The sequence below is a fragment of the Chiloscyllium plagiosum genome, unplaced genomic scaffold (genome assembly GCF_037043375.1).
Source record: "Chiloscyllium plagiosum isolate Xiang-an unplaced genomic scaffold, Cpla_swu_hap1 HiC_scaffold_6, whole genome shotgun sequence".
NCBI lineage: Eukaryota > Metazoa > Chordata > Chondrichthyes > Orectolobiformes > Hemiscylliidae > Chiloscyllium > Chiloscyllium plagiosum.
In genome coordinates, this window is record NW_028270144.1 from 11,061,432 (window position 1) to 11,083,008 (window position 21,577).

Sequence of the window (21,577 nt, forward strand, 5' to 3'; positions counted from 1 at the left end):
TAAAGCTTTGTGAAAAAGCTTTTTCTTTTGGTGGCAGTTGGAGTGGGAGGACCAACAGCAAGGGCCAGAGGCCCAACAGGTAGTTGGAGTGGGAGGAAGGACATCGAGGACCAGAGGCCCGAAAGGATGTTGGAGTGGGAGGAATGACAGTGAGGACCAGAGGCCCGACAGGAAGTTGGAGTGGGAGGAGTGTCACTGAGGACCAGAGGCCTGACAGGAAGTTGGAGTGGGAGGAGTGTCAGTGAGGACCAGAGGCCCGACAGGAAGTTGGAGTGGGAGGAGTGTCACTGAGGACCAGAGGCCTGACAGGAAGTTGGAATGGGAGGAACGACAGCGAAGACCAGAGGTCTGAAGGGCAGATAAATTTTAAAAGATATAATGGTTTACCTCGTGTATAGGCAGAGTGCACACTGAACAGGAGCAGACACAGGACAACTGGGTAAGTGAGGCTTTATACTTAGGTGGTTGCTTTACCCGAAACACTACTCTGGTAGTGTCTCCCATTCATCCTCCCCCCCCTCCTCCTCCTCCTCCTCCTCCTGTAACAAAAAAAAAGAGTTTCTGTACGCCAATTGGTAAGGAGACTTTTTTTATAGTTTTCAATAGTCTCGTTAGGAATTTAGAGTAGTGGGAATGCAGGCTAGGGCAGTTGAATGTTCCTCCTGCAGAATGTGGGAGGTAAGGGTCACCAGTAGTGTCCCTGCTGACTGCTTCTGTGGGAAGTGCATCCAACTTAACTCCTTGATAACCACCTTGGGGAACCGGAGCTGGAGCAGAATGAACTTCGGATCATTCGGGAGGTGGAGGGGGTTATTGAGAGGAGTTACAGGGAGGTAGTCACACGCCTCAGGTTAAAAAAAAAGAAGGTAGATGGGTTACTGTCAGGGGACAGAAAGGCAACCAGCAGGCAGTGCGGGGATCCCCTGTGGTCATTCCCCTCAACAACAAGTATACTGTTTTGGATACTATTGGGGGAGACAACTTACCATGGGTCAGCAATGGGGCACAGGTCTCTGGCACAGAGTCAGTTGCTCAAAGGGAAGGGGGAAGAGGAGTAGAGCATTGGCGTTTGGGGACCCCTTAGTTAGGGGGATGGATGGAAGGTTCTGTGGGACTGAGAGAGACTCATGGTTGGTGTGTTGCCTCCCAGGTGCCAAGGTTCATGGTATCTCTGATTCTGTTTTCAGTATCCTTGAGGGGGATGGGGAGCAGCCACATAGGCACCAACGACATAGGTCAGAAGAGAGATGGGGATTTAAAGCAGAAATTCAGGGAGCTAGGGTGGAAGATTAGAACTAGAACAAACAGAGTTGTTATCTCTGATTTGTTACCCATCCCATGTGCTAGCGAGGCAAGGAATAGGAAGAGGGAGGAGTTGAACAAATGGCTACATCAATGGTACAGCAGGGAGGGTTTTGGACTCCTGGATAATTGGGGCTCTGTCTGGGGTGGGACCTCTACAAACAGAATGGTCTTTACCTGAACCAGAGGGGTACCAATATCCTGGGGAGGAGATTTGCTAATGCTCTTCGGGAGGGTTTAAACTAATTCAGCAGGGGGATGGGATCCAAAATTGTAGTTCATGTATACAAGGGGATGAGAGTTGTGAAGTCAGAACGAAGATTTCAAGAAGGCACCGGCAAGCAAGAAATTGGTTTGAAGTGTGTCTCCTGCAATGCCAGGAGCATCCGGAATTAAGTGGGTGAACTTGCAGCATGGGTTGGTACCTTTGACTTAGATGTTGTGGCCATTTTAGAGACATGGGTAGAGCAGGGACAGGAATGATTTTTGCAGGTTCTGGGATTTAGATGTTTCAGTAAGAACAGAGAAAATGGTAAAAGAGGGGGTGGTATGGCACTTTTAGTCAAGGACAGTATTATGGTGGCAGAAAGGACATTGAGGACTTGTCTATGAAGTAGTATGGGTTGAGATTAGAAACAGGAAAGGAGAGGTCACCCTGTTGGGAGTTTTCTATCGGCATCTGGAAAGGTCATATGAGAAAAGACTGAGAGACTTGAGACTGTTTTTGTTAGAGAGAAGAAGGTTGAGAGGCAACTTAATTGAGACACATAGGATAACAGCGGGACAGACAGGTTGCACAGTAAGAGCCTTTCTCCTTGGATAGGATGGCTAGCACAAGGGAACATATCTTTAAATTGAGCGGTGATAAATATAGGACAGATGTCAGAGGTAGTTTCTTTACTCAGAGAGTGGTAGCGACGTGGAACACACTGCCAGCAACAGTAGTAGACTCACCAACTTTAAGGGTATTTAAGTGGTCATTGCATAAGCATATGGACGAGAATGGAATAGTGTAGGTTAGATGGACTTTAGATTGGTTCCACAGGTTGGCACAACATCGAGGGTCAAAGGGCCTATACTGTGCTGGAACATTCCATGTTCCAAGGCTCAGATCTGCTCAAACTCTGCACACTTCTGGGTTTCACAGTCCACAAAGTCACCATATCCCACTTGATTAAATGAATGACCAACTGCCCACTTCAATGTGTAAATCCCAACCTGACTCTTTTCCCTTCTTCACAAAACATGGGACATTCTGTGACAGGGTGGAATTGTTATTTTCTCAGCTCATTACCATCATCCACTATAGCTGAAATTGTAAGATTCAGCTCAAGGCCATTCTTTCCACTTGGAATTAGTAGCCTGAGTAATGCCAACAAGAAAGGTTAGTGGCAGTGAATCTATTCAAGATATCCCAGATCATATCTGACATTGTCAGATGATGACAGCAGTGAGATCTTTGTAAGATGCTGGCAATGATGGGATTCACTGTCTATCATAAGACTCCATAGCACAATCATAGAGGGGATCACTTCTGAGTTAGATGGGGATGTCTCACGATTATGGTAGAGGCCAAAGTCTGTTTGGCTACAGACTTGGGAGATAGTACGGTGGCTCAGTGGTTAGCACTGCTGCCTCACAGCACCAGGACCCCAGGTTTGATTCCAGCCTCAAGGCGACTGTCTGTGTGGAGTTTGCACATTCTCCCCATGTCGGTGTGGATTTCCTCCCACAATCCCAAAGATGTGCACATCAGGTGAATTGGCCATGCTAAATTGCCCATAGTGTTAGAGTAGGGGAATGGGTCTGGGTGGGTAATAGACAATAGGTGCAGGAGTAGGCCATTCTTCCCTTCGAGCCAGCACCACCATTCATTATGATCATGGCTGATCATCCTCAATCAGTATCCTGTTCCTGCCTTATCTCCATAACCCTTGATTCCACTATCCTTGAGAGCTCTATCCAACTCTTTCTTAAACGAATCCAGAGACTGGGCCTCCACTGCCTTCTGGGGCAGAGCATTCCACTTTTAGAAGTTCTGTTCCTCTCTCCGACAGGAGTTTTGAGGAAGGGTCACCGAACTCGAAATGTTAACATCAATTTCTCTCCACAAATGCTGCCAGATCTGCTGACCTTTTCCAGAAATTTCTGTTTTTGTCCTTGTTAATCTTCGGAGGGTCAGTGTTGGGCCTATTTCCATACTGTAGGGAGTCTAATCTAAAACATTCATGGGCTATGGGAAGGGAAATTAGAGATGAGATGCTGTTTTGTAAGAACAATGAGTCGAATTTGCATTTTGTTAAAGTGGTAATGATGTTGGCAAATTTGTAAGTCAGAGGAGAAGAAATTGCTTATGATGTCATCCAGTATGAAAGCTGGTAAAGGAAAGTAAATGATGAGCAATGGGGACCAAATCAACCATGGGATGGGTGGAGGGATTTCAGAACAGACAGAGACTGGAGATATTATAGATTCAGAGCTAGGGCTTCAGGCTAATATAAGGGAAGTATATTTGATGCTAAAGAAGGGAGGAGGTAGTAAAGTCTGGATAGTCTCAATCTTTGAACTAGAATTTGAATGAGGTTTATTATTATTTGTACTCAAATGAGTACAGTGAAGAGTTTACAAGTCGCCACTTACAGTGCCATCCAAGTTACAAGGATTCTTCAAATACTTCTGCAATTGAGTTTATGTGACAATAAAATCTAAATCTTAGGAAATAAAACTGAAGACATAAAGAAATAAATAGTCTAGTGCTACAAATCTAAGTGACCTACTACTGTATATACTCGAGGAATGATCAACCTCATCTAAAGGTTGACCCCATATTTTTGGCCAAAACTTCTGGAATTTTCCATATATTTCATGTAAGAGTCTACCTTAGTTCATCACAGATAACAGATCAATATTTATGAGTCAGTCCGCCAGCATTAAGCACCCTGTTTTGGGTTTTCAGAATTAATTTGTTGTGTTTGCTTCTTTATTTGTTTAGAGATCAGTTGGACTTCTGCTGATGACACAGAATGAATTTTGACGGGCATGAATTCCAGCCACTCAAAAGTAGTATCCATAAATTTTACCTTAAAAAGTAGTCAAAAAAATTAACTGTTACTCGAGTATATATGGTATTCTTGTTTTAGAGGTGAAAGTGGAGGGTGCAGAGACAAATGGTTAAAGAGATTATTGGTGGTGGACAAGAGAAGAAAATTGTCATTTCTGAATTCTTGGATGATTCTCAAACAGTAAACAGTTTTGCAGAGTTGAGCTAGGTTCAATAACTTCTTTTTAATTCATTCATGTGGTGATAAATAGCTAAGCCAATATTTATTGCCCATCCCTAAATGCCAACAGGGCAGTTAAGAGTCAACCATATTGCTGTGGATCTGAAGTCTCATGTTGGCCAGACCAGGTCAGGATGACAGCTTCCTTCCCTGAAGGACATTAGTGAACTAGGTAGGTTTTTCAAACAAGCAACAATGGATTCATGGTCATTTTTAGACTCTTGGTTCCAGATTTTTGTTAAATTCAAATGCCACCACCTGTCATAGCAGGATTCAAATCTGGGTCACAGAATGTGATCTGGGTCTCTGGATTAACAGTCTAGTGATAATACCACTAGGCCATTACCTGCCCACACAATGGCTAATGTTGTCCAGTCATATCTCAATGACTAGATAAAGTATATTTTTTAAAGTTCTTCTTGAGCTATGACTATCACTGGCATGGGCAGCATTCATTGTTAATTCATAATTACCCATGAAGAGATAATAATTTTGAACCAGTGCAATCCCATCGGGTGTAGATACACCCACTATGGTGTTCGGGAGGAAGTTACATGATTTACCTGGCAACGAAGAAGGGATTGGGATCTAGTTTCAGATCAGCATGCAATACTACCTGGAGGAGAAATTGCAGTCCATTATGTTCCCATATGCCAGCTGTCACTATTTCTCTCAGAGGTAGATGTCTCAGGTTTAGTAGGAATTATCAGAAGAATCTTAAAGATAGGTCGTTGCATGGGATCTTGTACATAGTATACTCTGTTGGTCATTGAGTGTTAAAGGTGGTGTCCCTATCTCTGAACTAGGAATCCTACGTTTGAGTCCCTTCTGCTGCAGAGGAGTGTAATGACAGGTTGATGTTATTTTTAAGATGATGGATTGGGTGATAAAGAGATTGATTGTTTTTTCCACATCTTGCCTGAGTCACAACTCCTGGAACTGGTCTTGTATACCCGTAAATGGAATTCTACTTCAGACTAATACCTTTGACTCTTGTTTCCTTTCTCCACTCATTCTGACCGAGCCCCCCACTATTGATTCATTATATCCCTTTCCTGCAGTTCATGTTAAATGACATAACAGCTTGGATTTCCTGAGAAATACATTGAAGACAAATATTATTGTGGGTATTGTTGATTCCTATCTCTCTTGGCAAACAGTCTGTAACAGTTTGGAAACACTGTTCACATTCCTTAAACATTCTAACACATCAGTTAAGTTTGCGAGTTACTTTCAATGTTGTCCATTTATTATTAAAAAGCTAATTTCATAGCAATGAACATTTACCGCTGCGTTGACACTGTTGATTAGAACAATGAGCTTCTTGGGGAATTATTTCAATAAACTAGTAACTAACTTGTCAATTATTGATTTGCTATCCAGGCAGTCACCAGAACTGCCATGATATTGGGAAGTTTCCAGATTTGCAGTAAAATCTCATTTCGTATTATCTTACCCAGTATACAATAAATGTACTGGGAAGTAATTAAGAGCATATAGTAGATATTATGAAATAATGAAGATTTGCTAATAGTGTTAAGCTGGCAGTATTAGCAAAGACTGTTTGATTGCTATATAATCCACAAATTATCATTTGCCTCTAGGAAGTAAATTTCAACATTTTAATGATGAAATGCACTTATTTACAGATAATTTTTTCCAAAGCTGCAATACTAAGATGTCTCATACAGCTGAAATACTGCAGAAGAATCAAATTTAGTAGAGACCCAATCCATCTTCGGAGGTACAAATTTTCACACAGTGACATAGCTAATTATACAAGAAAATAATTTTAAGTCTCAGAGGTCTAAGTGATGAGGATAATTCTGGTCAAGATTTAAAATGATGAAAGGAGTGATCGGGTTGTTACGCAGAGAAAATCTATGCTATGGCAGTGCAATCCAAACAATTAGAGCTAGATCATCATGACCAAAACTAAAAGTTAGTATAGATCTGTAATTTTTCCCACAAATCACTGTGGATGCTGTACAACTTGACTTTTCATTTTTTAAAGAATCCCTACACTGTGGAAACAGGCCCTTCAGCCCAACAAGTCCAAACCGATCCTCCAAAGAGTCAGCCACCCAGACCCCTTTATTCCTGATGAAGGGCTTTTGCTCAAAACGTCGATTTTGCTGCTCCTCGGATGCTGCCTGAACTGCTGTGCTCTTCCAGCACCACTAATCCAAAATCTGGTTTCCAGCATCTGCAGTCATTGTTTTTACCCAGACCCATTCCCCATTCTATTACTCTACATTTACCCATTACTAATGCACCTAACCTACACATCCCTGAATACTCTGGGCAATTTAGCTTAGCCAATTCACCTAACCTGCATATCTTTGGATTGTGGGAGGAAACCAGAAAGAAACTCATGCAGACCCAGGAAAAACATGAAATCTCCACACAGACAGTCGCCTGAGGCTGGAATTGAACTTGGGTCCCTGGTGCTGTGGTGTAGCAGTGCTAACCACTGAGTAACCATGCCAGTAGAATCTGAGGTAGAGAGCAGCATCTTCCCAGCACTTGAGCAAAGTGAACACTGGCAAGAAATTTTTCAAAATGTGGAGAGAATGAAAATATAAGATCATTGAAATCAGGTTTTTAAAAGTCTGATTTTTCCAGATGGCAGGATGGGCATCTCACTAGTTGGTGGTGAGGACCTTATTTTCATGAATTTACTTTGAATCTTGCCTCCTTTCTCTGCGGGTCATGATTGTCCCTGGTACCGAAGTGTAAACCTGACCGGTTGCCTGGCAACAGTCATTGCTGTGTTCTGCAGGCCTCCATGTTGACCACTCTTCCCCAACATCTCAGTCCCCATCGGAAGTGACCCACCTCCATACTCCATCCACCAAAGCCAGCAGACCACTCTCTCAAAGGTCAAGTTACTAGCTCCTCACTTCAAAGGGGTGGGCTCAGCCATTTCCTTCCCTCCCCATTGTGCATTTTCAATTTCCAGCACAATGGAAGGTAACCATGAGCACTCCTCAGTTGGTAGGTTGGATCCTCCACTCTGAATGTGTTAGTGATCCTCCAAACATTCAAATCTTCTTTTTGCTGACATTTGCAGTAAAATCCATAGGCTTCATATCTGTGCATGATATCTTCAAATTCACATCACCCATCTACATGTGCCTGCATCTACTTATCTTTACCAGCTAACTCCTGGCATACCAGATGACCATGCCAGCTGGAGTCAGTTATTCACTGCTCCTGTCCAGAAGCCAGGGTACACCTGTGTACAAACTCCGCTTCTGCATCATCGCGTTCCCAGCTATGCTATACTATATCCTCCCCAAGATTCTGTCGCCCCCTTCACAAATGTCATCCAGCCTTCCCCCAGTTTGCAGCCCTGTTCCTGAAGATGAACTTGCTGAGACTCATTCAGACCCCTGGCTGGTAGCTATACATTTTCCCAACTGTGACAGCCTTACCCCCTCCCATGAGTGGCAGATATAAAGACACAGGATTGAACTGATCCACTCCCTGGTCTCAGAGGGACACATAGCCTGAAGGACATCATTCAGAAGGGTTACCTAACCATGGCCAATCTCCTCAACTGGTATTGAAGGCTGGTCTGGGTTTACTATGCTGGGACCCCCGGACTGACTAGTTCATCTCAAAACTTCAATGATGACAAGTCCCCTAAGACAGAGGCATGGCTGTACAGGAAGTGTCTTTGCTGTTTACTCTGCTGCCACATGGAGTAGGGGTAAGATTAGCGCAACTCCATGCAGCAAGGTGTCTTTCCTCTTGACTGAGGACTGCTGACCAGCAAGGAAAGCTGCCTGTTTGCGTGACAGCACTAATCAGCAAGGCAAGGAAAGGTGAAACAACACAAGGATGCTGCAATGCAGTGAACCAGCCTGAAGACTGCTAGTGAGGTGCAACCGAATCTAATCTGTCCACTCCCTCTCCTTGCATATAAAGTGTCCCTCACGCTACTTTCCAGTGATAGTTCATTCACCACACACTGCCAGTGCATCAGCGAAGTGTCATGAGAGGTTGGAAATTTTTTTTTAAATTATCCATTCATGGATGTGGCTGTTGCTGGCAAGACGAGCATTTATTGCCCATCCCTAATTGCCCAGGGAGCAGTTAGTTGTCAACCACATTGCTGTGGTTATAGAGTCACATGTAGGTATAGACCAGGTAAGGATGGCAGATTTCCTTCCCTAAATGACATTTGTGAATGAATTTTTTTTTTCTGACAATCAGCAATGGTTTTGTGGTCATCATTACACTACTAATTCCACAGTTTTGTTGAAATCAAGTTCTACCATCTGCCAGGGCAAGATTTGAATCTGAGTCCCCACAACATTACCTGGCTCTCTGGACTAGCAGTTCAGCGATTTTGCCATTTGGCCAACACCTCCCCAAATCGGCCAGGTTGGCAAAAACTGGATGCCATTGTCCATGGGTGTGGTTGTTTCACATGGTGTCGTTTGATTGAACATAACGTGGAGGTCTTTCAGGGTAAGCGGCAACCTGAATCAGCCAGTCCCTGCTCCATGTTGGGATTTTTTGATACCTAACTTGTTTGGCAAGTTTGGTCAGAAAGAAAGCTGAATATCAATGAACTGAACTGTGCTATCAATCAGTTATTCAGCAAATTACAGTCCCATATCAGCCAAATCATACAAGTTAGAATTGTAACTCACCACTCAACTTAGGAAAAGCAGAAAAGATAATGTGAGATGTTCCCAAAATTGAGATGATCTTCATTGGATTTCTCATTTAATCATGTGATGCATCTCACCATAACCCATGTCACTCAGAGCATTATGAACGTGTAGAGGTACTGCACCGTTAAGAGAGTTGAAAAGGTAGCAAGGACTATCTGACACAGCACACAGTGTTCTGAACAAGGTAGCAATGCAACACTTAGTTGAAACCAATATTACAGCTGTGTTGCTGTGGAACACAAAAACAAATTCAAATTTGGCCAATCAGTTTACATTATGCCCCAAGATACCAGAATCCAATCAAATTTGATTTTAGTATTTTGATAATATTAAAACCAATGAAATCATCCAATGTTTTGGGGAATAAAACTGGACATTTTGAACAGCTGGAGGGAGAACTGCCAAGCCACCAACAAGTACAGACTGCCAGTAGAACAGCTCTCTAAAAGGTACCTGTCTATGAGAAGTTTGCACAGCAGAGCATTGAAAAGACGCCAGAGGAAAATACAAAGAGAAGATTCGACAGCTGGCTGGTTTTGAAAGTTGAATTTTTTGTAAATCTTAATTTTTTTTTATTGGACTAGTATTGTAGGTTGGGAGGTAAAAGATAAGTTTAAGAGAAAAGATTTGTAAATAGTTGTGGGTTTTAATATTCTCTGTTGGACTTAAAGAATAAAGTTGTTAATTTTTACTTCAAGTAGTGACCTCTGGGGTAAGTTTTTGCCTTTTGTATTTTAACAGATTACAGCATGGGGTTGGTTTTTTTTCTGGCTGGCTGGTTTAAATTAGCAGAGGGGTTTACCTTGTGATGTAACACAGAGCCCTATAAGATTCCAATCAATTTTCTTCTATGATATTATGCTCTGAAGTGTCTGGAATTCTTTTAGGAATTGTTAAACAGCAGGTGTAGAATTTTGAGGGGTTTGCTAAATTGTGACTGGTGGAAAAAAAGAGAAATATCATAAGTAGCTGTTTTAATGTTTTTAAGATAGCTATTAAAGTTATGATGGAAGTGTGATGGAAATTGTACCTCATGCATTTTAAACTTTATTTCATTAAGGGTGAAAGTGAAGCATATGGATTGAGTCTGAACACGAGATTTAATCAATTGAAGAAAAGGGAGGATACTTGCTGTAGTTCTGGAATTTATTTTGAATTTCATCAGATCTAAATTGGTTAACATCAATGGGAGTTATGGACAATGTTATCAAAGGAAAAATGGCTGGTGTTTCATCTGAAGAAAAAGTAAAACAAAGTCATTTTCAGCAGAGTGCATGACCTGCTGTTTGAATCTCAGGATTGCATCACTTTGAAATATGTTGTGGTTGTGCTCGCCGAGCCGGGAATTTGTGTTGCAGACGTTTCGTCCCCTGTCTAGGTGACATCCTCAGTGCTTGGAAGCCTCCTGTGAAGCGCTTCTGTGATCTTTCCTCCGACATTTATAGTGGTTTGAATCTGCCGCTTCCGGTTGTCAGTTCCAGCTGTCCGCTGCAGTGGTCGGTATATTGGGTCCAGGTCGATGTGCTTATTGATTGAATCAGTGGATGAGTGCCATGCCTCTAGGAATTCCATGGCTGTTCTCTGTTTGGCTTGTCCTATAATAGTAGTGTTGTCCCAGTCAAACTCATGTTGCTTGTCAGATGAAATATGCATTTCCTAAAATTGAAATTTTATTAGTGACAATGAACCATAGTCCATTATAAATGGTAATTCCTCAGTGGCTCTCAGACAGTTAAACAAAAGTGGTATCAATATTGAAAATAAACAACTGTCAAATGTACAGCTTGTTTTGGATGAGCACTGAAAAGGCAGATTCAATTGAAAGACCCATGATTTGCTAGCCAATCTTTGTCATGGAAAAACACAAGAAATACTCTGATTTTGGAAGTTCAGTTTCCAGTTGGAGAATCAAGCAGCAAACATGCTGATATGTCAAAGAAAATATGTCGACAATTCAGTAGTTTTAAAAGGTACGTGCAAAAATTAAAGCAATTTCTAACTCACTTAGATGTTAGCAAGAAGAGGCCAAATAAAGTGGATGGAAAAACAGCAAGCTTTTATAAATTACATTATATCTGTAATAATGTAAAATGGTATATTTTAAAACTGAAGGGATTTCTATAAACTACTCGGTCTCAGTCACATTGCTATTATATTTAACATAAGTACACATAACAGTAAGGCAAAGCATGGAATAGACATGATCATCTTTGATGTGGAGAAACAAGTTAACATAATTTTGACAGTAAAATGTTATCTATGCTATGAGCTGGAGTTTCTACCTGGAGGCAGATAGCAGGAATTGGAAAACTTCCAAACGTAGCCATAGCTTTGAATGAATGGTGCCTGCAAAGACATAATTTTCATTCCAGGAGAAGTGAGTCCTAATAGGAATCAGGCCTGCCATCTCCAGAAAGAATTCAAGGGCAGCTGTGGGTTTGCCATGTACCAAGGCAGATAATGAAAAAAAACCTACTAAAATGAGCCAGGAGGTTGCTGCAATTGTAATAAAAGCAACAAGCTGGAAACATAACCCCCAGCCCTCAGCCTTCACATGTCCTCACCTGCTCCCCTGCTGCCACCATGTCAATGTATGAATCTTCACCCATCCCCCATGGTTTCTCATATCCTCCACGCAACCTATGGAACTTCCATGCCCTTTAAAAAAGACAGAAACTATCGAACTGTCCTATACAGAGGGACCTGGGTATTGTGGTATATATTTTTTAAATTGATTCATGTGATGAGGGCATTGCTGTCTTGGCCAGCATTTATTGCCCATTCCTAGTTGTTCAGGTGCCAGTCAAGAATCAACCGCATTGCTGTGAGTCTGGAGTCACATATGGCCAGACCTGAACTGCAATTAGTTAGTAAGCACATACAGCAAGTTAGCTGGAGGGCAAATTGAACGTTGGCATACAATAGGAATCAAGTATAGAAATGTAGAAAGATTGCTTCAGCTGTACAAGGTCTGAGTGTGGCTGCAACTGGGCTACTGTGTACAGTTTATGTGTCTGTATTTAACAAAAGGATGCAATTGCATTAATGTTGTTCAGAGAAGGTTCATTCAGCACATTCCTAAAGTGATGGGGTCATATTACGGAGGAAGATTGAGCAGGTTGTGCCTTTACTCATTGGAATTTAGGAGATTAAGATCATGTGGAAACAAATAAGATCCTGAGGGAACATGACAGGGTGGATGCTGAGAGAATGTTTCCCTTCACAACTGAGTCTTGCACTGGGTGACACAGTCGCCATGTGATGAGGGGATTATTGGTGAATGAAAATTGGGTTTGGGATTTCTGTCATTGCACGAGAATTAGTTCTCCATGAACTAACTGGGTGAAAGGGACTGAGGAATTTGTAACCTTGCTTCTGCCACTTTACTCTTAGAAGCCCCTCGCACCTTGCTTTTCATGGATTTGTTGATAAAGCTGTTCTGTCAAACAACTTTAGTAAACTAAATAGACGGCCAAAATAACCCTCAGAAAATTACAAGGTCAGCACACTGCTGAGAGCTACCTTTACAAACAATTTCAACTTTATAAGAAACATCAGTTTGTAAGCTGTTCAGAGGCAAGTTGACTCATTTTTCAACAGGTCTGCACCTGGATTAAAGCCAATCTTGAGCACACTGTTCAGGATAAAAGACTGTTGAAATTATCTTTGATTAAAATACTACAATAAATCATACATCAATGATACCATTCAATCTTTGAACAATTATCTGACTGTTCAATGTCTTTAATAACATTTCACTTTGACAAACACAGGATAATGAGGAAGAGTCATTCGACCCGAAACGTTAACTCTGATTTCTCTCCATCGATGCTGTCAGACCTGCAGAGCTTTTCTAGCAATTTCTGTTTCTGTTTCTGATTTCCAGCATTCACAGTTCCTTTGTTTTGTTGTATTGTGGTAATAATATAATTTGGAGTCAGAGAATTATATAATCCCTATAGTATGGAAGCAGGCCATTCAGCCGTTCGAGTCTACACTGACCCTCCAAAAAGCATCTCACCTAGACCCACCCTAATACCCTATCCCTGTAACCATGGCTAATCTGTTTCACCCGCCCCTAGCATTAAATGATCAAGTGGAGTCAAAATGATATAAAGCCGAACAATGATTTCATAAATATAAGAGGGGGACATTTGATGGATTTAGCTTCATAACACATAAAGTAAAATTTAGTCTGCAGAAATCCTGCACATGTTTATCGAAGTTGAATTTTGCCCCATAAATAGTTTTATAGCAGGTAGCATTAGTAAATTGCCAGATCTTTGACTGCATATATTGACACCATTGTAGCCAACTGAAGCACTGAAATGGTTCAGACTACTTGACCACATACTACCTTGGATGCAGAGTGTCCACACATAGCAAATCATAGTTCTACCTGCTTTTTTTCTCTACTCTTTTCATATATCCTTAAAGCTAACATAGCTGACCTCAAATAACCTAAGATACTAGAACAGAATATTACTTTTGTCAGCAAGTATAATTAAAAAATCCAATTCCTTTTCATAATTAAAACCTCCTTGAATCCAGTATACCATTTGTCTGCAAAAAAACATATTTTAATTCTTCATTCTGTCTCACCTACATTTACTAGCAAATAAAATGTACTTAATATAGCATTGCTGACCCATTCCTCTGTTCTGACATGAACTTACGTTGGAAATATTAATCCTGACTGAGTTAACTAAATTGTACGGATTCATTCCTATACTTATTACACATTGTTGAATGAAAAGGCCAAATTATCTCAACCTTCTGAATGTAACTGTTTCAGAATCCATTAATAGCATCTTTAATAGTTTTAAAGCATATGTTGTGCCGCAGCATGCCTAAAATCCAATTGATGTCAATTCTAAGTTTGGGAGTTCAAATGTCTAAAATTCAGTCAATTTCTAATTTCTATTAGGATTTAATACCGAACAATAGTTAATTACAAATAGAATTCTATTTATTATAAGTCTGTATTGAAACAGAGTATCAAAGTGCACTTCCAATCTTTTAGAATGAAACAGTAGCCTCTCTTTGGCATTTTATACTTTTTATTAGGTGAGAAATTGCTGGCACAGTAACAGTGAGATGCAAATGCAAATGTTGTTAATGTATAAGTTATCCAGCAATATGTGGCAGTAGAAACGATACCCCAAACGTCAGGAATAATTTGTGCCCCTCTGCCATAGCCCCATCAAAAACAGCAGCTCACACTCAACAACTTGTAAGTATTTGTAATTAACCTATTCAGGCTCGTATCTGGAGCAGGAGGGACTTGAACCTCTAACTGACAGGTAAGGACGTTACCATTGAATCACAAGATCCAATCTTCAAGACTTCCTGTATTATGCAATGATTTGCAATTGAACGTATCACATATTTTTAACATTGATACTTGACTGACGAGATTTGAGTTACTACAATATCACACAAACCCTACCTGGTGAGACCGCAGCTGAAGTATTGTGCCCAGTTTCGGTTCCCTTATTTGAGGAAAGATGTGACAGTATTGGAAGCAGTCCAGAGGACATTCACTAGATTGATCACAGAGATGAGGGGTTTGTCGTATGAAGAGAGATTGAACAGTTTAGGGCTATACTCTCTGGAATTCAGAAAAAAGAGGAAAGATCAAATTGAGGTATTCAAGGTGATGAAAAGTATGGATAAAATAGACATGGAATGGATGATTCCTTTTGTGGGGCATTCGAGCTCGAGAGGTCATAGCCTGAGGATAAGGTGTAACAAGTTTAAAACAGAATTGAGGAGAGACTACTTCTCCCAAAGGTTATAAATCTGTGGAATTGGCCACCCCAAAGTGAAGTGGATGCTGGGACAGTGAGTAAATTTAAAGTAGAGTTAGACAGATTTTTAATTGGTAAGGGGTTGAAGGGATATGGAGAGAAGGCAGGAAAATGGGGGTGAGAAGCATATCAGCCATGGTGGAACAGACTTGATGGGCCAAATGGCCTAATTCTGCTGCTATATCGTAAGAACTTATGAACTTATAAACTCTCCCTCCCAGATAAAGAACAATGGGGAAGCTGTTCTTTAGTTTCCTACAGCTGTTAGATGTGGCCGATGTAAAATTCTAATGATAAACTCACCTACTTTTTATATCATTCAGCGATTTCATTTCAGCAATACTTGCACATTAAAATCCCACTGAGGGAATTTTTAGGCCTGTTTTTCCATTGAATTAGGATGATTTTTAAAAATAGTGGTCAGAGCCCCTGATTCAGAGATTACCACCTTCATTTCAACTGTGCAATTTTCTTTTAAGATTGTGGGCTCGCTTGGGTAATGATCATGAGTCCTGCATGTGAGGCTTGGCTGACTCCATGGTGGGGATAGTCATGTCCAAGTTCCCACACAGCTTTCACACTCCATAGCACCTCAGGTATCGTAACCCAAATTCTGCAGGTGAGAAACTTCTGAAAATTAAGTTCAACGGGCCTTTGGCAGGTGGCGAGAAAAATAACACTGGGACAAAGTGACTTAAATATGAACAGAAAATGCTGAAGAAGCTCAGCAGGTCTGGCAGCATCTGTAGAGAGAGAAAAACAGAGTTAACAGTTCATTTGACATAGGACCATAGCAACACAAAAAAAGGAGGAAGCCCTCTCACCTCTGTTGGAGGTGGAGATGTCAACGTTTTAGGTATAACCCACGTTTAGTCCTGAAGAAGGGTTACACCTGAAACGTTGATTTCTCCATCTCCTGATGCTGCCTCTGTTTTTCCAGCATCCTGCATATCGACCTTGGATTCCAGCCTCTGCAGTTTTTTTTGCCTCTAGCATTTCTGCCATTCAACAAGATCATGTCTGATTTGTGGCCTAAGTCCATAACCCTGCCTTTGGCCCATATCCTTTAAGTATCTTTGCTTAACAAAACTCTATCTATCTCAGATTCAAAATTAATTTTAATCTGATATGACTTCTTCTGGACTCATTGTGTGTTCCTTAGCAGCTGAATGGAAAAGAAACATGTTTTGTTGAAGTATTGAGTCCAACAAAAAAGTGAAACTCGGGACTGGGACAGACCTGAGATAATGTGAGGCTTTGCTAAGGAAGGGAGAGGTTGAGAATGTGCATGTGGTCAGACATGTCACTGAACTGGGCCTCAGGATGTAGCAGGAGCAGCTGCCTGAGTAACATTATCTATCTCGGACATACCGTAATCTTGGGGGACTTGAGACAGGAAGGTTGGAACTTCAGTCGGAATCTATATGGGGCAGAGTAGAGTAGGTGACAGTCACTGAGGAAGGAGATCTGAAAGTGAGTTTTGACATGCATGTTATCAAACAGCAGAAGGAAGAAAGAAAGCAACAAACAAGCCAATGTATTGAAATTGTTATCCCATCAGAGGGAAAAGCAGAACTCCTTCAACATGGCCATACCTGGAGGAGAAGGGGCAGTTAGTAAAACACGCAAATAAAATTCTAAAATAAAAAGAACAGTGGACATCAGAGATTGAAAATAAGCCAAAAATTGCTGGAGAAATTCAGCAGGTTTGGTAGCATCTGTAAAAGGAAATTGAAGTTTTGGTGGTATATGATGATTTTTCAGAACTAGAAGCAGCCAGAAAGAGATGGTATTTAAGCTGATGATGAGTTTGTGAAAGAGAAAAGGAGAGAGCTAATGGGATGCCAGTGAGACAGGAAGTGGAAAAAAAACAGATAGACAGACAATAGGGTTGTTCTTAGTAAGCCGGGGAAGATGATAAGCTAGATATGTGATAATAGCTTGAAATAGGTTGGCTGTGCTGAAAACAGCCCATTTTATGATAGGACAGGGGCAGCTAATGTACAAGGAATGCTCTGAAATTGTTAAGTGTGATGTCGAGTCCTGAAGGTTCTAAAATACCGAAGCTGAAGTAAAGATGTTTTTCCTCCAGCTTGTATTGAGCCTTGCTAGAAGATGCAGAAGACCTGAGACAGAAACATTGGTATGGGAAGATGATGGTATATTGAAGTGCCAGGCTACTGGCAATTTTTATACAGAGAATATGAGTGTTCCATAATGTGGTCATCCAGTCTGATGCCACCAGTGGACACATACTTCCCTACCTTCCATTATCAGCATTCCATAGGAGCTGATTTCTTCAGGACACTGTGGTCCACTCCTCCTCGAGTACTGACACCTCCTCATAACAACATAATCATAGAGTCACACAGATGTATAGCACGGATACAGAACCTTCAGTCCAACTCGTCCATGCCGACCAGATACTCCAGCCTAATCTAGTTCCACTTGCCAGCACTTGGCCCATATCCCTCCAAACCCTTCCTATTCATAAACCCATTCAGATGTCTTTTAAATGGTGCAGTTGTACTAGCCTCCACCACATCCTCTGACAGCTCATTCCATACATGCACCACCTTCTGAGTGAAGAAAATTGCCCCTTAGGTCTCTTTTAAATCTTTCCCCTCTCACTCTCAACCTCTGCCCTCTAGTCTGGACTCCCCCACTCCAGGGAAAAGACTTGGTCTATTTATCCTATCCATGCCCCTCATAATTTTGTAAACTTCTATAAGGTCACCCCTCAGTCTCTGATGCTCCAGGGAAAACAGCCCCAGCGTATTCCACATCTCCCTGTAGCTCAAATCGTCCAACCCTGGCAATGTCCTTGTAAATCATTTCTGAACCCTTTCAAGTTTCACAACATCTTTCCAATAGGAAGGAAACCAGAATTGCACGCAATATTCCAACAGTGGCCTAACCCAATGTCCTGTACAGCCACAACATGACCTCCCAACTTCTGTACTCAATACTCTGACCAGTAAAGGAAAGTATACCAAACGCCTTCTTCACTATGCTTTCTACCTGTAACTCTACTTTCATGAAGCTATGAACCTGCACTCCAAGGTCTCTTTGTTCAGCAACACTCCCCAGGACCATAGCATTAAGTATAAAGGCAGAGAGCCAGAAGCGTGGAGAGATAAGCTAGAGGAGGGTGGCGGTTGGGAGAAAGTAGCATAGAGTACAATAGGTGAGTGGGGGAGGGGATGAAGGTGATAGGTCAGGGAGGAGAGGGTGGAGTGGATAGGTGGAAAAGGAGCTGGGCAGGTAAGACCAGTCCGGACAAGTCATGGGGACAATGCAGAGCTGGAAGTTTGGAACTAGGGTGAGGTGGGGGAAGGGGAAATGAGGAAACTGTTGAAGTCCACATTGATGTCCTGGGGTTGAAGTGTTCCGAGGCGGAAGATGAGGCGTTCTTCCTCCAGGCGTCTGGTGGTGAGGGACTGGCGGTGAAGGAGGCCCAGGACCTCCATGTCCTCGGCAGAGTGGGAGGGGGAGTTGAAATGTTGGGCCACGGGGCGGTGTGGTTGATTGGTGCGGGTGTCCCGGAGATGTTCCCTAAAGCACTCTGCTAGGAGGCACCCAGTCTCCCCAATGTAGAGGAGACTGCATTGGGAGCAACGGATACAATAAATGATATTAGTGGATGTGCAGGTAAAACTTTGATGGATGTGGAAGGCTCCTTTAGGGCCTTGGATAGAGAGGAGGGAGGAGGTGTGGTCATAGGTTTTACAGTTCCTGCGGTGGCAGGGGAAGGTGCCAGGATGGGAGGGTGGGTTGTAGGGGGGCGTGGACCTGACCAGGTAGTCACGGAGGGAACGGTCTTTGCAGAAGGCGGAAAGGGGTGGGGAGGGAAATATATCCCTGGTCGTGGGGTCTTTTTGGAGGTGGCGGAAGTGTCGGCGGATGATTTGGTTTATGCGAAGGTTGGTAGGGTGGAAGATGAGCACCAGGGCTGTTCTGTCCTTGTTACGGTTGGAGGGATGGGGTCTGAGGGCAGAGGTGCGGGATGTGAATGAGATGCCTTGGAGGGCATCTTTAACCACGTGGGAAGGGAAATTGCGGTCTCTAAAGAAGGAGGTGATCTGGTGTGTTCTGTGGTGGAACTGGTCCTCCTGGGAGCAGATACGGCGGAGGCGGAGGAATTGGGAATACGGGATGGCATTTTTGCAAGAGGTAGGGTGGGAAGAGGTGTGATCTAGGTAGTTGTGGGAGTCGATGGGTTTGTAAAAAATGTCAGTGTCAAGTTGGTCGTCGTTAATGGAGATGGAGAGGTCCAGGAAGGGGAGGGAGGTGTCAGAGATGGTCCAGGTAAATTTAAGGTCAGGGTGGAATGTGTTGGTGAAGTTGATGAATTGCTCAACCTCCTCACGGGAGCACGGGGTGGCACCAATGCAGTCATCAATGTAGCGGAGGAAGATGTGGGGAGTGGTGCCGGTATAATTACGGAAGATCAACTGCTCTACGTAGCCAACAAAGAGACAGGCATAGCTGGGGCCCATACGTGTGCCCATGGCTACCCCTTTGGTCTGGAGGAAGTGGGAGGATTCGAAGGAGAAATTGTTAAGGGTAAGGACCAGTTCGGCCAAACGAATGAGAGTGTCGGAGAAAGGGTACTGTTGGGGACATCTGGAGAGGAAAAAATGGAGGGCTTGGCGGCCCTGGTCATGGTGGATGGAGGTGTAGAGGGATTGGATATGCATGGTGAAGATGAGGCGTTGGGGGCCGGGGAAACGGAAGTGGAGGGCGTGGGTGGTGTCTCGAACGTATGTGGGGAGTTCCTGGACTAGGGGGGATAGGACAGTGTCGAGGTAGGTAGAGATGAGTTCAGTGGGGCAGGAGCATGCTGAGACAATGGGTCGGCCAGGGTGGTCAGGCTTGTGAATCTTGGGAAGGAGGTAGAACCGGGCAGTGCGGAGTTCCCGGACCATGAGGTTGGAAGCTGTGGGTGGGAGATCTCCTGAGGTGATGAGGATCTGTATGGCCTGGGAGATGATGGTTTGGTGATGGGAGGTAGGGTCATGGTTGAGGGGGCAGTAGGAAGAGGTGTCCTCGAGTTGGCGTTTGGCTTCAGCGGTGTAGATGTCAGTATGCCAGACTACCACTGCGCCCCCTTTATCCGCTGGCTTTATGGTGAGGTTGGGATTGGAGCAGAGGGATTGGAGGGCTACCCGTTTTGAGGGTGAGAGGTTGGAGTGGGGGAGGGAGGTAGACAGGTTGAGGTGGTTAATATCCAGGCGGCAGTTGGAAATGAAGAGGTCGAGGGCAGGTAATAGGCCAGCGCGGGGTGTCCAGGTGGATGCAGTGTGTTGGAGGTGGGCGAAGGGGTCCTCGGAAGGTGGGCGGGGGTCCTGATTGTGAAAGTAAGCTCGGAGGCGAAGGCGATGCAAGAATTGTTTGACGTTACGGCGTGTATTAAATTCATTGATGTGTGGACGGAGGGGGACAAAGGTGAGTCCTTTGCTGAGTTCTCATCGTTCGTCCTCAGTGAGGGGGAGGTCTGGAGGGATGGTGAAAACTCGGCAGGGCTGGGAGCTCGGATCTGGTGTGGGTGTGGAGCTGAGAGTGGGGGCGGAACCTGTAACTGGAGTGGGTGTGATGGTGGGGGGAATGGGGGTAGAGTCATGAGCAGGGGTAGTGTTCCCCTCAGGGTTCTGGGGGGTGGGGGCTCCTTGGATGCTACCTGAACTGCTGTGCTCTTCCAGCACCACTAATCCAGAATCTGGTTTCCAGCATCTGCCGTCATTGTTTTTACCCCATAGCATTAAGTGTGTAAGTCCTGCTAAGATTTGCTTTCCCAAAATGCAGCACCTCACATTTATCTCAATTAAATTCTATCTGCCACTCCCTAGCCCATTGATCCATCTGGTCCAGATCCCGTTGTAATCTGAGGTAACCTTCGCTGTCCACTATACCTCCAATTTTGGTGTCATCTGCAAACCTACTAGTGATACCTCTTATGCTTACATCCAAATCATTTATATAAATGATGAAAAGTAGTGGACCCAGCACCAATCCTTATGGCACTAAACATGGCATCTTCACATGAAAGCACAGAAAGTACAACACTTGCCTGTTTACCTCCTCCTTTCTTACCATCCAAAGTCCCAGACACAACGTCCAGGTGAAGCGCTTTATTCAACCTCCTCTATTGGATTCGCTGCTCACATAATTTGAGGAGACAAAATGCAGACTGGGTGACTGCTTGGTTGAATACTCGACACACATTCTTTCAGACACAAAAACATTAAAATCAGTGGGGCTTCTAGACATTAGACCATCACCTGACCAATAACTTTTCAACAGAGCAGACTTCACACATGCTTTTTTTCCCTCATTTAATTACATTTTGGCTAACACAGCAATACACACTATTGTTGTAATCAGCTCCTTCGTTACATCCTTGCACTTGTATTCAACTTTGACTAATAAAGGCAAGTTTCCTATATGCTTTTTTACTGCCTTGTCTATGTGTCCTACTGCCTTCAAGGATCTATGG

The 21,577-nt window shown here is 43.1% G+C and overlaps 1 long non-coding RNA gene across 2 annotated transcripts in view; it reads left to right on the plus strand.

Annotated features, from left to right (window-relative positions):
- The first annotated feature begins 326 nt into the window (after window positions 1–326).
- The window catches only part of LOC148149709 (uncharacterized), a 31,356-nt gene continuing 10,105 nt past the window's right edge, over window positions 327–21,577 (plus strand). For both annotated transcript variants that reach the window (XR_015757327.1, XR_015757326.1), the window contains exon 1: window positions 327–439. This is a non-coding gene — a long non-coding RNA (uncharacterized LOC148149709). The remainder of the gene's footprint in view (window positions 440–21,577) is intronic.